Below are 15,984 nucleotides of genomic sequence, written 5' to 3'. Positions count from 1 at the left end.
CATTCATCGATGGAAAGGTACGTGTTTGGAAAAGGAATTTTAAAGATGCTTTTACTCTTGGGTTTAGGGTTGACACTTTGTATCGAGTTGGAGGAAGTCCATTGGGAGCTATGTCTTGCGACACATCTCTACAACCGGAGGTTTGCCCATTTTCATTATAAGGCTCTACCGGATGTGAGACAGATGATGACAGGTATGTCTGAGTTCAAATTAGAGCATGAAGGTGTATGTCCGAGATGTGCCGAAAGAAAACTTACAAGGGGACCATTCCCCTCTAGTAATAGCAAGACCATAGATATATTGCAATTGATCCACTCCGACATACCTGGTATGATGCCCGTAAACTCTTTGGGAGGATACTTATATTATCTCACCTTTACGGATGATTATTCTCACAAGGCCTAGATCTACTTCTTGAAGAAGAAGGATGAAGTGTTCACCTGGTTCCGACACTTCAAAGCCATGATTGAAAACCAATCCGAGAAGAAAATCAAGATATTGAGGACTGATAATGGAACTAAGTACAAATTAAATGAATTCCTTTATTATTGCAGAGACGTTGGCATTAAGAGGGAGACCACAACACCATACACTCCTGAGCAGAATGGTGTGCCTGAAAGGAAGAATCGTACTACTGTAGAAGTTGTTTGTGACATGCTTCATGATCAAAGGCTTTTGAAGTTTCTATGGGCCGAAGCTGCAAATGTCGTCGTGTATGTTCAAAACCGATGCCCTCATTAAGCATTGGACTCCAAGACTCCCAAAGAAATGTTCACTGGTAAGAAACCCGATGTCTCTCATTTTAGAATTTTTGGAAGTCCCGTATATTTTCATGTGCCGAAAGAGAAAAAAAAGCAAATTGGGTGCATCTGGGAAGAAAGGAATCTTTGTGGGCTATAGTGAAAATTCTAAGGGTTATAGAATTTATGTGGTTGGTCAAAGGGAAGAAATGTTCACTAGTAAGAAACCTGATGTCTCTCATTTTAGAATTTTTGGAAGTCCCATATATTTTCATGTGCCAAATGAGAAAAGAAGCAAATTGGGTGCATCTGGGAAGAAAGGAATCTTTGTGGGCTATAGTGAAAATTCTAAGGGTTGTAGAATTTATGTGGTTGGTCAAAGGGAATTTGAAATAAGTCATGATGTCACCTTTGACAAAGATATGGCCCTCAGCAAGATCAACAACCTTCCTATCCCAAGGAAGGACAAAGAAGTTGACACCGGAAAACAAGGTGAAAAAGAGGACGAAATGATGCATGATGTTGATGAACCCATGGATCCTATTGATCCTCCTCCCCAGGAACCCTCCTCCTCCAAGAGGAGACCCTCATGGTTTAGGGAGACTCTCGAAGATGCCGAGAGACATATTGCACCAAGGAGGACTTTGCATGAAAGCAAGAAGTCGAACAGGTATCAAGGACACTTGACCACCATGAGCACTATCATTCAAAATGAGCCTTCATCATTTGAAGAAGCTGTGAAGCAACAAGTATGGAAAGATGCTATGAATGAAGAATACGAGTCAATTATGAAGAATGATGTCTAGGATGTGGTTCCTAAACCCCAGGACAAATCGGTTGTCACCTCGAAGTGGTTCTACAAAATCAAGCATGGAGTTGACGGAAGTGCAGAAAAGTTCAAGGCTCGCTTTGTTGCTCGAGGCTTCTCTCAAAAGGAAGGTGTAGATTACGATGAGATATTTGCACCTATTACCCGATACACCACCATCCGCTCGATCATAGCCCTTGTTGCCTCGCAAGGATGGAACCTACATTAGATGGATGTCAAGACCGCTTTCTTGCATGGTTCGATCAAATAGGAAGTCTATGTGGAACAACCCGAGGTGTTTGAGGTTCATGACCGGGAATCTCATGTATGCAGGTTGAAGAAATCTCTTTGTGGCTTGAAGCAAGCACCCTGGGTTTGGTATGAGAGGATCGATAGCTATCTGATGAAGCTGAGATTCACTAGAAGTGAAGCCGATCCAAACCTCTACTTTAAGGTTGAAAACAATAAACCTCTCATTCTGGTACTTTATGTGGACGACCTCTTTCTGACAGGTGCAGACCCTCTCATTCACAAATGTAAAAGGGAGTTGGCTTTTGAATTTGAGATGAAGGACGTAGGACTGATGCACTACTTCCTAGGGTTGGAGGTCTGGCAAAAGCCAGGAGAAATTTTCCTATCGCAAGAAAAATATGTTGTGAAGATATTGGAAAGATTTGGGATGGTGGACTGCAAGCCAGTGACTACCCCGATGGAACTTAACTTTAAGAAGTTATGTGGTAGTGTTGTCAAACCTAAATTGGGAAATGCTTCTAAGTATCATCAACTCATAGGAGCACTAATGTTCTTGGTGAACTCCCGTCCGGACATATGTTTTGCAGTTAACACGTTGAGCCAATATATGGTTGAGCCTCATCATATACATTGGATTGGTGCCAAGAATCTTCTGAGATATCTTCAGGGCACAGTCACTCATGGATTGAGATACACTGCCAAAAATGTGAGGCTGCATGGTTATCCTGATGCTGATTGGTCTGGAAGTGTGGTGGATCGCAAGAGCACTTCTGGATGATGTTTTTCTTTGGGTTTTGCTTCAATACCCTGGATGAGCAGGAAGCAGAAATCGGTTGCCTTGAGCACCGCTGAAGCCGAATACATAGCTTCTAGTATGGCCTCCTATGACGCTGTCTAGTTGAGGAAGATCTTCAGTGAGTTGTTTGGACATGTGTTGTATACCACTATGATCCTCTGTGACAACCAGAGTGGGATCTGATTATCAGAGAATCCCATGTTTCATGATCGCTCCAAGCATATAGATATCATGTACCACTTTATCCGGGATATGGTACAACGAGGAGCAATAAGGCTCCATCACATTGGGACTGATGAGCAGGTCGTCGATATTCTGACAAAGCCCCTGGGGAAGGTCAAGTTCTTAGCCTTCCGAGAACAACTTGGAGTCGTGGAGAGACCCTCTTCTGAGGGTCCTGTATGATATGGACATTGAGCTCTAGGAGCTCCGGGGGGCTTGGGGTACTTCTTGGAGCGATGAGCAACCATAGGGTGAGTGGTTCAGCCTTCCCCTAGTGGTTTGTTGTGTACAGGGTGAGTGGTTCAGCCTTCCCCTGTGATACCCCGTGGCGACATGTAGGCAAGATGAGTGGTTCATCCTTCTCCTGCTGAGACATCCTACCCATGTAGTCTGGGACTCATGGGAAGTACCTCTCATCTGGCCAATGAATAGGGAAATGAGGATAGGGACCATAGTACTATCGATGGACGCATTGAGTACTACTGTACTCCCTATGCTAGGATGACCGATATTGATCTGGGATCAATTAGAACTGACTTCGAGTTAGTAAGAGTGGTATGAGACACTCTCTTTTGATTGGAACTAACTTCCGGTCAGTAAGAGTGGTATGAGGCACTCTCTTTTGATTGGAACCGACTTCCGGTTACTAAGAGTAATATGAGACACTCTCTTTTATCTGGGACTGACTTCGGGTCAGTAGAGAATGGTATGATACATTCTCAATCAGTTCTTCTTCTTCATAGTTCAGCAGAGCAGTGCATTGATGGCAGAGATAGTACCAACTAGTAGATGGATTAGAGATGGAGTTCTCCCTAGTTGAGAGAGAGTGTTAAAATTGGCAACTAGGGCCAAACTCCACATGGATCATCTTATTTATGACAGCTGATATTTTTCTTAGATTCCTCTCTCCAAGAGGTGTAGGATTGATCTAAAGATCATCCAATTACGACATGTACAAATGAAGATATGAATTTATTTATATTATGGACCAATTGTCAAGGTCTGCCAACAAGCAAAACAGGCATTCAAACCCCCAGCTCATTTTAAACGTTGCATATAAAAGGAGGAGACCTCAAGTCATTTTATCATCATCTCTCTCTCTCTCCTCCTGTGATTGGGTATGCAAATCTGGGCAACTGTCTATCAAACATGCGAAGGAAGGAGGAAGATTTTCTGTTTGATTGTTTGACTGTGTTGACCAGTGTTGACCGAACTACAGGATTGATGTTTAACTGCATTGACCTCTAGCGTTGACCTGTTTTGACTACGGATTGGGTGAGGTATCTTCTCCTTAGCAGGCCGCAAATCTAGGCAATGAAATTGAGGTGATCTGACCTCTCATTTGACCAGTGTTGACTGCCCTAGGTCTGGCTGCAGTTTGACTTTCGTTGACCAGTATTTGACTGGAATTTTTCAGAGTGTTTTGGGCTGATTAGACTTGTGGTTGGAGGCCCCAGTTGACTCGGTTTGACCGCGCTGATTAGAGGAAGAATTCTGCCCTGCTTGACCAACGTTGACTTTTTTGGTCAGGGCTTTTTGCAGCTGTCATAAATTATCAGATTTGTAAATTGTACTATCTCTCTCTGTTGAACTATTGAAGAATATAAGAAGAATTGATCAAGGATTTCCCCACATTGGGGTTTGTCCCTGGCTGGTGCCACATCTTGTGTCCTCTTGTCTTGGCTTGTCTTCTACTGTTTATGTTTATGTTCTATCTGCATTTTACTCATGTTGATGTGATTGCTAAACTGGATATTGTGGGCTAATAAAGAAATTGAAGTAAATTGCTCTTAAGCATAGAACATTCCATTGTTACCTAAAATCAACAGGTTCACTTTCCCCTATGATGGTTGACATGTGTAGGGTGAGTGGTTCACCTTCCCCTACAATTGATGACACATGTGATTGATAATATATGCATAGGATGAGTGGTTCACCTTCTCCTGGAGGTACCCCAGCATAAATCCTACCCATGTAGTCTAGGACCCTTAGGAAGTACCACTCACCTGGCCAATGAGTTGGGAAAAGAGGATAGAGACCATAGCACTTCAGATGGATGCAACGTGTACTGACATACTCCCTATGTCTAGGATGTATGATGTTCAACGACTTGATCTGGGATCAAGTCCGATTGAGGTTCTACCCCTAGTTATGTGGACTAACTTTTGTTAGTGGAGAGTGGAAAAGGCTTGTGACTCACTCTCGATCGATTCTTATTCATTATATATATCTGTTTTCAGCAAAGTTGAGATGAGATGCAGAGATGGTACATGATGACAGTATGGCATGATGATCGATGGTCAGATATTGGCAGGTGGAATTCACCCTAGTTGAGAGAGTGTTAAAATTGGCAACTACAGCCAAATTCCACTTTGGTCAATTCATTTGATGGAGATAATTATTGCATTGAATTCCTCTTTTCTAGATGACCAAAATCGACCTAAAGATCACCCAAATCGGACAAGGAAAAACATGTTTTTGAAGTGAAGCCTACACATGTTCAAATTGTCAAGGTCGGCTACACCATCATGTAGGCTCATGAACCCCAAGTGACATGTCTCTTGACCCTCAACGACTTGTATAAATAAGGATGACCTCAAACCTCATTTGGCACCTCATCAACTCACACATTCTTCTCTCTCCTCGTCTAATTGGTTCGTACACCTCATTGGGCAGTTGATTTTCTCACACGTGTGGTAGAAAGGAGGATGAAAATTATAGGGCCAGAAATCTGAAGTTTTCCTATAGTTTGACCAGCGTTGACTTTGACTTTCTGGGCAGAATTTCAATTTAATCTCTTACGCATCCTTTTGTTTGGGCAGGCCGTACTATTTGGCATAGAAACTGAGGTGATCTAGGTACTTTGACTGCAGAGATAAATTGCAAGTTTGACCGTGGCTAGAAGTGCAGACTTTGACCAGGTTTGACTCACTATTTTGGCACTGTTTTGGGTTGACTTTGAGGTAGAGTTTCTCTCTCCTTTGATCGATATGCTAAGGGACTGTTTTGACATTAACCGTTGACTGGTTAGGGCACACTCCACTGTTGATTTGACTGTTGTTGACTGAGGGCTGGATTGCATATTTGACAAGGTTGTTTTGGACAATGGTTTTGATCATCTATTGGCAAGTCAATTTTGATTTTACTGTACTCTCTCTCTATTGAACATTTGATATAATAATAAGGAGAATTGATCAAAGGGTTTTCCCCATCTTGGGGTTTTTCCCTGGCATTTGCCAAATTCTGGTGTTCTCTTGTCTTGGCTTGTCCTTTGCATTTATTGTTTATGTTCTATCTACAGTTACTATCAATGTGATGGTTAATGTGATTGCTATTGGAAATTGTCATTGGTTTGATAAAAGAACATTGAAGTAATTGTAGCAAGCATAAAGCATACCATTGTTATCTAAAATTAACACTTCATGATCCTACTGTCATTATTGTTTCACTGTTGAGATTTTCTACGTATAATTGCTTAATGATGAATGTGACACTAGATAAATTAATGAAGAAACCATTGGAAGTCATTATCAAATTATAAGATCATGAAAATTCAACAATTGCAAGACACAAGACAGCCCAACAGGATAGTCAAAGATATTTTCCTTTGTCCATTTCTTTTATCTTTGGCATAATAACTAAATCTAGAAGTTGAGTAGGGTTTCTTTTGTCCGCTCTATCAATTACCTAACCCTAGTCATTGGAATTATTTCCTACAATAGCAAGTCCCCCACTATTGATTTTCATCAAAATCCTTTTCCTTTCAAAATGGTTAGACCTTGGAATAAGGCTAGAGCTTCCACATCATTATGGAATGCAATACCTATTCCCATGCAAATGCAATTTCAAGTTGACGTTCAAGATCAATTACAATCCCCTTCTCACCTACCACCTGTGTCCTCTCCAACAAGTTACAAGGATTTTTGCTAGAGCTTCCACCTAATTGTTGGAGGCAATCTATATTCCCTGTGCAAATGCAGTTTCTACACTCCGTCAAGATCATTTATGATTCCCCCCACACCTACCACCCCTACCATATATATATAAAGCTTGGTCTAAGTGGTTGTAAGGAGTGTTATCCCCCCCACCCAAGTTTGACTCTTGCAAGTGCTATGTTGAGCTCTTAATGAGAGTATTATTGTAATGGCCTTAGGCCCTATGTTGACAAAGCCTCGAGCTTTTATAGAATCTAGTTTACCTTGAGGACTGTTACCCGTTTTTCAATAGGGGTACCCCAAACTTTTTGACCATGCCATTTGTAAGCCCAAACTTGTGCAATCTGTTGAGTGTGTGTGTCTGTGTGTGTGTGGTGAGAAGTTCTGAACTAGAGTAAAAGTCATTAAGTGGTTCAAGCCAAAGGAATCTAAACTCTAATGACAAAGGTGTCGGCAACAAATTAGGTATATCATTGTAATTGTTGCTTCACATTGAGTAATATATGAAGATCCCTACACGCCGCCCCCACAAACTTCAATTTATGGTGAACTTCACTTGATTATTGATTGTTAACTTTATGATCTAAGTAGTAATTAACCAGTTGATGTTAGTTAGGATCAATTAATTAAGAGTTTTTTTATAATATTGTCATTGATATTTAATGCTTCAAATGGTTTGAGGAAAGTTGTTTTTCATTTGTTTGTAGATGGTGAGAGAAGCTTCAAGCATTCAAGAATTTCTCTAGACAAAGTGTGAGAGACAAGATAGGCCATCTAACTAGTCAAAGGTATTTTCCTCCTCCATCCATTTCTTTTATCTTTGGCATGATAAATGAATCTAGAAAGTTGAGTAGTGTTTCTTTTGTCCATTTTACCAATGACCTAAGTTCTAACCCTAGACTCTGGGAATTATTTCCTAGAATAGCGGGTCCCTCACTATTGATGTTCATTGAATTACTTTGCCTTTCAAAATGGTTAAACCTTGGAAGGCTAGAGCTTCCACTTCATTATTGAATGCAATACCTATTCCCATGCAAATGCAATTTCTAGCTGACCTTCAAGATCAATTACAATCCTCTTCTCACCTGCCACCTTTACCCTCTCCAATAAGTTACTGAGATTTTTGGTAGAGCTTCCACGTCATTGTTGGATGCAATCTCTATTCCCTGTGCAAATGCAATTTCTAGCTCTCCATCAATATCATTTATGATTCCCCCACACCTGCCACCCCTACCCTCTCCAACATGTTACAGAGATTTCTACCCACAATTATAGTCTTATTACTATTTATGTAAAGGTTATTTATAATATTTATGTTGAGACTTGTTGGAATCCATTTGATATCATTAAGCAATTGTAGCTAAAGACAATTTCTAAGTTACTGCGATATTTTGAAAACTTGGCTTTTGATGTCTCGTCCTTCTATTATGTTTACTATTTATATGTGGATGCTTAAAAACCAAAAGTGTTTGTCACAATTGCGATGATGGAAACAACAACCTTCTCCAAAAAAAACAACGTTATTTTCATCATTAGTAGAAAATTAGATGCATTGTTAATAATGCATTGTTTTGGGAGGAAATGGGGAATAACATAGAATAATATAAACATGATATTTGTAAAGTCCTATTGGACCATAAATATAAATAAAGCCATAGAATGCAGTTCATAAGCATGTTAAAGTTATTGTGACAATCGATTACATATTGTACTATAGATGCATGAACCAATGCGAAGACAAAGATAGAGGTTTCCTTATACCTACTTTTTTGCATATGATGTTCTTTCTTCTACCTACCATGATACGACTTTGGTGAGCTAAGACATGCTCCGCATAATCTCCTCTTATGATGAGGATAGTAGTAAAGGCCCATTAGCTTGCATTTCATGCCTTGGTGAGTGGGCAAGACTTCAGCCAACTTGAAGAGGAAGAGCATCTAGCCAAGAATATAGAGTTTTTGATGATTCAAAAGATGGCTTCTGTCACGCCCGTATCCTGGTGGTAGTCTTTCAACCGGACATAGGCAAGTGCAGCACCGCTACCCAATTTTTTTTTAACAATGCTCTCGAGTACAAACTATGCCTAACATTCAAAACGTAGAATATTTTTCAACTTCACTAAGCATTCATCATTCTTTTACACAGTGGAAACATTCATCTTCATCATCATCCATATAAAAGTACAACAGTACAATATTTCTTCAAAGGGAGGGGCAACTCCCTGATTAGAGCTTGCCCAACAATATACAAATATAAAAATTTTACAAGTGTTTGTACAATATCAACCTTTACAAGTCAACCCCAAATTTACCTTAGCAAAACTGCCAAACTTCACTTTCCAACCCAGCTATCATTCAGCCTCGCCCCAGCTATCGTTCAGCCTTGCTCCAAGTTATCGTTCAGGCTCGCCCCGACTTAATGTGCAACCCTGCCGGGCGCGTCGCGTCACCTCACCCAGCTCGTCGTCTCACCCCGCCCGGCTCATCGTGTCACCTTACTCGGCTCGTCGTGTCGCCTCATCTGGCGCCTTCGTGTTACACCGCCCTAGCTCATGGGCAAGGACGCCCATGCCTTTGTGCAACCTACCCACACCTCGGGTCTGGCTCGCCCAACCTTGTCGCGCCCAGCTCTCCACTTGCCCAACTATTCACCCGTCCGTTCAGACTTCGGGCAGGCGCACCCGCGACAGCTCGCCCTATGGTAGTCCGCCCGACTCGCCCAGGCAGCCTCACCCCCTGGTCCGCCCGTCATTCTGCTATTCTGTTTTCGCCTAGTGCTTCGGCCCTCTATGTCCGCCTACACCTCGGCTTGCGCTATTCTCGTCCTTCCTTGCTCGCCAAGTTTGCTTGGTATGCTTGGAATCTGACTTGCGTTGACGGTTGTCTCCTCCATGCGTCCTTCGCCCTTTTATACGGTTCCTCCATGGATGTCGATGGGTTGGTCTACCCAGGTCGACCATATAACTCGGCCACCAAACACATCGGTTTGCCCATCCTCAAGTCGGCTTGCCCAACTATGGGTGGCCTCCATCCAACTGCTTGGTTTTTCGCCTCTCTTATAAACTTGTCACAACTCGTCCAACACTTAGTCGTTTTTTGCCTTTCTCAGTTTTTCGACTCTCGTGCTAGCTTGTCGCAATCGCCCTCTTGTCGCACTTCATCGCACATGACTCGTGCCTTCGTCGCATTTCGTCGCATGTGACTCGGGCGCGTTTAACCGACTGCCTGACTCGTCACGCCACGACTCGTCGCCTTTAACCGAAAGTCATGTCACCTGGCTCGTCGCACATCGCCAACTCGTAGGCGTGACATACTCCCCCACTCTAAACGGTTGTCGTCCTCGACAACATCATCCCAGCAACCTCCATCGCCAAGACTATAAATCCACACAAATATGTGTATGGGTATCCAGATGTGTCCACCTCTGACCTGCCTCGTGCCATCGATATGCCAAACTCTGCAAGAAAATCATGTGTCGGTACCCCTCATGTCGGTGACTAGTTGGGTAGCTAATCCAACCATACATCGCCTCCATAAGAACGCATGCCCCTACATCATCATGACTCATCACTGCACACTGCTACCAATCGTGTCCATCTCACCCCAGATGTTTGCTCAAAATGTTGGAGACTCACTGCCATGAGCAGCTAACAATGAGCCTCATCCCCATGATAGTCTAAGAAGAGGGGGAGGAAGTGGAGCCTGAAGGCTCTCCCTCTTCCTCGCATATCAGCTCAATCCATCTATCAGGATCTTCCACCTCTAATCTCTGCAAGTATGCTTCCCGACTCTCTGTCTGATCATCCGGTCTAGCATCCTCATCCTTCTCCATTGCCTCTAGTCTGCTTGATAGATCCAAGATACTATCAGACAACGCTCTAATCACCTGTGACTGCTCCATAAGTTTTTCCTTTGTAGAAGACAACCTCTTATAGACTTCCTCATCTCGCTTGACTTCCTCCACATTCATCGTTGTTAACTTACATTCAGCTGTCGTAGCCCCTATGGTTGGTATACCAATGGGTACTTCCTCACGCCCATCATAAATGTACAACTTCTTCATGTGTGGAACTATCATAGCTTCAAATTGCTTCATAAATTCCATGCCCAGTACAGCTTCATAGTCATCTATCCACACAACTGTGAAATCGACCTTCCTTGTCCATTCACCTAGTGTCACATCGACCTTCTCAGCCACACCAATCACAGAATCAGGTGGAGAATTCACCGCTTTCAATTGTGCTTGAACTGGTATAAATTTCAGCCCAATCTTCCTCGCAGTATCTTCACTCATGAAGTTATGAGTTGCACCACTATCCACCATAGTGAGAACAATGCCTTTCCCAATCTTCATCTCCACATATTCCAACTGGTTCCTTTTGGGATCTCTTCGTGAGATCACTTCCGTAGCCACTGCAGCTCCCAAAATCTGCATAACTCCAACGGAAGTTTCTTCTTTCTTCTTCTTCACATTGGATTGTGCCATCATTGCCTCTTTCGGCCTTGAAGGACAATTCTTCACCATATGTGGTTCTTCACATATCCAACACTTCAAGGGCTTCTTCGTTTTCGTATTATCATACAATCTTGAAGACTCTTCTTTTGTAGACTTCTCTTTCGACTTATCAGTCTTCTTTTTTCTCTCTTCGGTTCCTTCATCATAATGTTCTACCAAGCGATCAACTGCTGCAAAAGCTTCTTCAAGTGTCTTAATCTTTTGCCTCTTCACCTCATTGCGTGCCCAAGGTTTCAATCCTATAATGAAATTGAACACCTTGTCCCTTTCCGCCATATCAGGTAACTCCAAAACTGCACTTGAGAACTCTCGTTGATATGCTTGTAGACTCCCTGTTTTCTTTATGTATTTTATCTTCATCCTTGCATCCCATGTCTCGTCTTGTGGACTAAAATGAGCTTGCAAAGCTTTCTTCATGTCATCCCACAAAGTGATTTCCGCAGCATCGCCATTAGCAATCTGGTCCATCTTTCTTCGCCACCACATCTTAGCATCCTTTGTCAAGAATTGAGCAGCTACCTTCACTTTGGCCTCATCATCAGACATACCCAAACACTCCAAGTATTGCTCCATATCCCATAGAAAGTTACCAAGAGTTTTCGCACTTCTTGTCCCATCATAAGAATCAAATTCTTTGACCTTCACATGAGCAACTCCACCAAAACTTTGCCCAATTGCCTTCTTCAGAACCACTACCTCATTTCGAGCATCTCCAAGATCTTTCTGCAACTTCAAGATTTTGCCAAACCTTGGTCCCTTGCAGCTCCAATCTCTTTGACTTCTTTCTCTGTTTGTGCATATATCCATTATGTATACTCGTATCGGATTTTGAGGTCTTCAAAATATTCCTTCAACTTCGTATAGTTATCCCGAAATTCAGCATTTTTGGCCTTCATCGAAGCTACTTCAGAAGCTAATTCCTCCATTCTGTCCACCACTCGATCCATAAGGTTTGATTCAATATCCCTGCTAGATTCCCTCGTCATAACTTGAGGTTCCTCCGCTTGACTTGCCATCAGCTTCCTTTGTGATCTAGTAGCGACCATATACTTCTTGTATCGTTCAACTTGGCCCTTTTCTTACCCCTGTCAAACTTCCTATAAATCTGGTTCAACTGAATCAAGCTCTAATACCACCTCACGAAGTGTAGTGGGATCAACTTCTCTTCAAGTATTCAGTGCCTCTGATACCACCTGTCACGCCCCTATCCTAGCAATAGTCTTTCAACTGCACATAGGCAGGTGCGGCACTGCTACCCAATTTCTTTTTAACAATACTCTCGAGTACGGACTACGCCTAACATTCAATACTTAGAATATTTTTCAACTTCACTAAGCATTCATCATTCTTTTACACAGCGAAAACATTCATCTTTATCATCATTCATATAAAAGTACAACAATACAATATTTCTTCAAAGGGAGGGGCAACTCCCTGATTAGAGCTTGCCCAACAATATACAAATATATAAGTTTTACAAGTGTTTGTACAATATCAACCTTTACAAGGCAACCCCAAATTCACCTTGGCAAAACTACCAAACTTCACTTTCCAACTCGGCTATTGTTCAGCGTCGCCCCAGCTATCATTCAACCTTGCTCCAAGTTATCGTTCAAGCTTGCCCGAGCTTATTGTGCAATCTTGCTCGGCTCGTTGTGTCACCTCGCCCAGCTCGTCGTGTCACCGCGCTCAGCTCGTTGTGTCACCTTGCCCGGCTCGTCGTGTCACCTCACCCGGCGACTTCATGTTACACCGCCCCAACTCGTGGGCAAGGGCGCTCGCGCCTTCGTGCAACCTACCCGCACCTCGGGTCTAGCTCGCCCAACCTTGTCACGCCCAACTCTCCACTATCCCGATTGTTCACCCATTCGTTTAGACTTCGAGCAGGCGCGCCCGCGGCAGCTCGCCCTGCAACAGTCCGCCAGGCTAGCCTAAGCAGCCTCACCCCCCGGTCCGCCTGTCGTTCTGCTATTCGGTTTTCTGTTTTTTCGCCTAGTGCTTCGGCCCTCTATGTCCGCCTGCACCTCGACCTGCACTATGCTCGTCCTTCCTTGCTCGCCAATTTTGCTTGGTGCGCTTGGAATATGACTGGCATTGATGGTTGTCTCCTCCATGCGTCCTCCGCCCTTTTATACAGTTCCTCCATGGATGTCAATGGGTCGACCTGGGCCTATAACTCGGCCACCAAACACGTCGATTCGCCCATCCTCAAGTTGGCTTGCCCAACTATGGGTCGACTCCATCCAACTGCTTGGTTTTCCGCCTCTCTTATAAACTCATCCAACGCTTAGTCGTTTTTTGCCTTTCTCGGTATTTCGACTCTCGTGCTAGCTAGTCACAACTCGCCCTCTTGTCGCACATGACTCGTGCCTTTGTCGCATTTCATCACATGTGACTTGGGCGCATTTAACCGACCGCCCAACTCGTCGCCTTTAACCGAAAGTCATGTCACCTAGCTCATCACACATCTCAACTCATAGGCGTGACAGCTTCAAACCAGTAGAAGAAGTAAGAATTGTGGCAAAGAAAGTATGTATTCCCATAAAGTACAAGGTACAAGGTAGGGAATGCTCCATTGTTGTTGATCCTTGTGCCAATGCAAATTTGGAGAGAAATTACGTAGTCTGTCGTTTTAATTTGGCCAAGAAGTCTCCCGAGGGCCGAAGCCTTACAAGCTTGGTTGGATGAAAGAGGGTCATAATATTTAGGTATCAGATCAATATTTGGCTTTTTTCAGCGTGCATTTTGTGATGTCTTTCAGACAAATGCCAACCACATACTCTAGGGAAGACCCTCAGAATATAATAGGGATGTCAGTATTGATAGAAGAACTATAACATATTCTTATAAAAAGATATGGGAGGTGACACAGCGTATTGGCTATTAAGAATAGAAGAGTAGCCATGATATTATTGCTGGCAAGAACAATGGGACAAATTGTCTGGAGATCCAGGGAGTGTCATTTTCTTAAGGTAAGAAAACACTAGGAAGATAGACTTAAGCAAATTGTTTTCTTATGGGCTTGTCTAAGTATCAGGAATTGTGGATCTGTTGTGATGTTTGCTGGATAATTAGAGATATCATAGCTTAACGGGGTCTGTTAGCTCGAATTTAAGGGCAATGACCAACGAGGTACTAATTCTTGAGATGCATAGTTTTCTAAGAGGGGAATTTTCAGCAAAATTTTACATATTTGACTGATTTTGAAGAAAGTTGAAACAGAGGATGTAGCCAAACATAGAGGAAGGAAATCCAGTCACACTACCTGTTGGGGTTGAAGTTCAGCGTCAGCTAGCTTCAACCCTACTAAATGTGCTGTAAAAGCCCCGCTAACACTGCTCTGACCGTGTTGAAGACGCTGCTGCCTGATTATGAGACCAAGGCAACCTAGGCTTCCGCTTGTGGCGAAACGTTGAGCTTGAGCGCTCCTAACACCTCGCCAGGAGTTGGTCCCAAATAGAGAGTATGAATCCAAATTCTAAGAGACTTCAACCGCCATTATGGGTTGGCGATCTCCTATTTTGAATTCCTATTATAAAAGCAAGTCCAACAGGTCTCTTAGGCCAGGTGGTCGCCCATTGCATTACCTTGGATTATGGAATTGTTTTCATTACTATTTATTACTTAGGGCGAGGGATATGGAATTATTTTCATTACTATTTATTACCTAGGGCGAGGGACTTCGAGTGATTTTTTTGTTGTTTGTCTTTTGGATTTTAATATTTTAAAATATTAATATATATTTTAAAATGGATAGATGTATGTTTTTTTATTTTGGATGGTAGAGATGTTGTAATGTTATAAACATTTTGATTAAGTTAAATTATTTAAAAAAAAAATAAAATTAAATTAAAGTAAAATAGTTAATTTAATCTTTGGTGGTTTTTTGGTTCTAAGGTCCATTGAATTTTTGTGTCTATATGTATACTATTGTCCTAGATCTATTTTAACTATATATTTAAGAGGGATCAAATCTATTAAGGTGCAAATTTCTTTTAGAGTGAAAAGAGATTTGATCCCTTTTAGCGCTCTGTAGATCCATAGTTAAGATGGATCTAGGTTAGTTAAATAAAAATCAAAACAAAAACTATTAATATAAACATATATTATGTTTATATAAATGTAATATTTTATTATAAAATAAAAAATAAAATATATACACACACACACACACATATATATATATATAAATTTTCGAAGAGAGTGTCATTTTTTCTTGTATTGATAAATATTTAGTTTGAATTTCTTAAGTGGGATGCATGAAGTGTACACTCCATTTACTATTGCCAATGTTATTTGGAATTTAGTTAGTGTTATATTGAGGTGTAGACCAATTGATTTGTGTGGGGTTTAGTCCACGCCAGGTCGTGCGTTCAAACATCATGGGGAAGGGTTGAGGATGGAAGCCACTTTGGGGGAATTAAACTTCCCAAGAGATGTCCAAACTCGACCGAGTCTCGCACAATCCTGGTGATAAGTATCCAATTATGGGTTGATCGTTACATCTTTCATCAAATAAATGGACTAGCCCCACCATGGGCTCAACCTTGACAATAATAATAATAATAATAAGCAAACAAAAACAAAAATAGTTAGTGCCATAATGGTGTTATGAATTTTATATATATATATATATATATATATATATATATTAATAATAAATCAGTAAATAAATTAAAATTTAACTAAGTTACTCAATTAGTTAAGAAGAGACAT

General features: G+C 41.8%; 1 protein-coding gene across 15 annotated transcripts in view; it reads right to left on the bottom strand.

Moving 5' to 3' along the window:
- LOC149258140 (uncharacterized) overlaps positions 1–14,876 on the bottom strand; it is a 393,208-nt gene extending 378,332 nt beyond the window's left edge. For 10 of the 15 annotated variants that reach the window (XM_089414757.1, XM_089414766.1, XM_089414769.1 and 7 more), the window contains exon 1: positions 14,534–14,870. The gene's annotated coding sequence lies outside the window, so the exon portion shown is untranslated. Of the gene's footprint in view, positions 1–14,533 lie in introns of all 15 variants that reach the window. The other 5 variants (XM_089414748.1, XM_089414744.1, XM_089414762.1 and 2 more) reach the window with 4 other exon arrangements.
- Positions 14,877–15,984: the final 1,108 nt, after the last annotated feature.

This window comes from Pinus tabuliformis, chromosome 6, assembly GCF_031772625.1.
Source record: "Pinus tabuliformis cultivar Carrire ecotype Pingquan chromosome 6, CPIR1, whole genome shotgun sequence".
NCBI classification, from domain to species: domain Eukaryota; kingdom Viridiplantae; phylum Streptophyta; class Pinopsida; order Pinales; family Pinaceae; genus Pinus; species Pinus tabuliformis.
The sequence above is the reverse complement of the archived record's forward strand: the minus strand, read 5'-3'. Positions and strand labels throughout refer to the sequence as shown.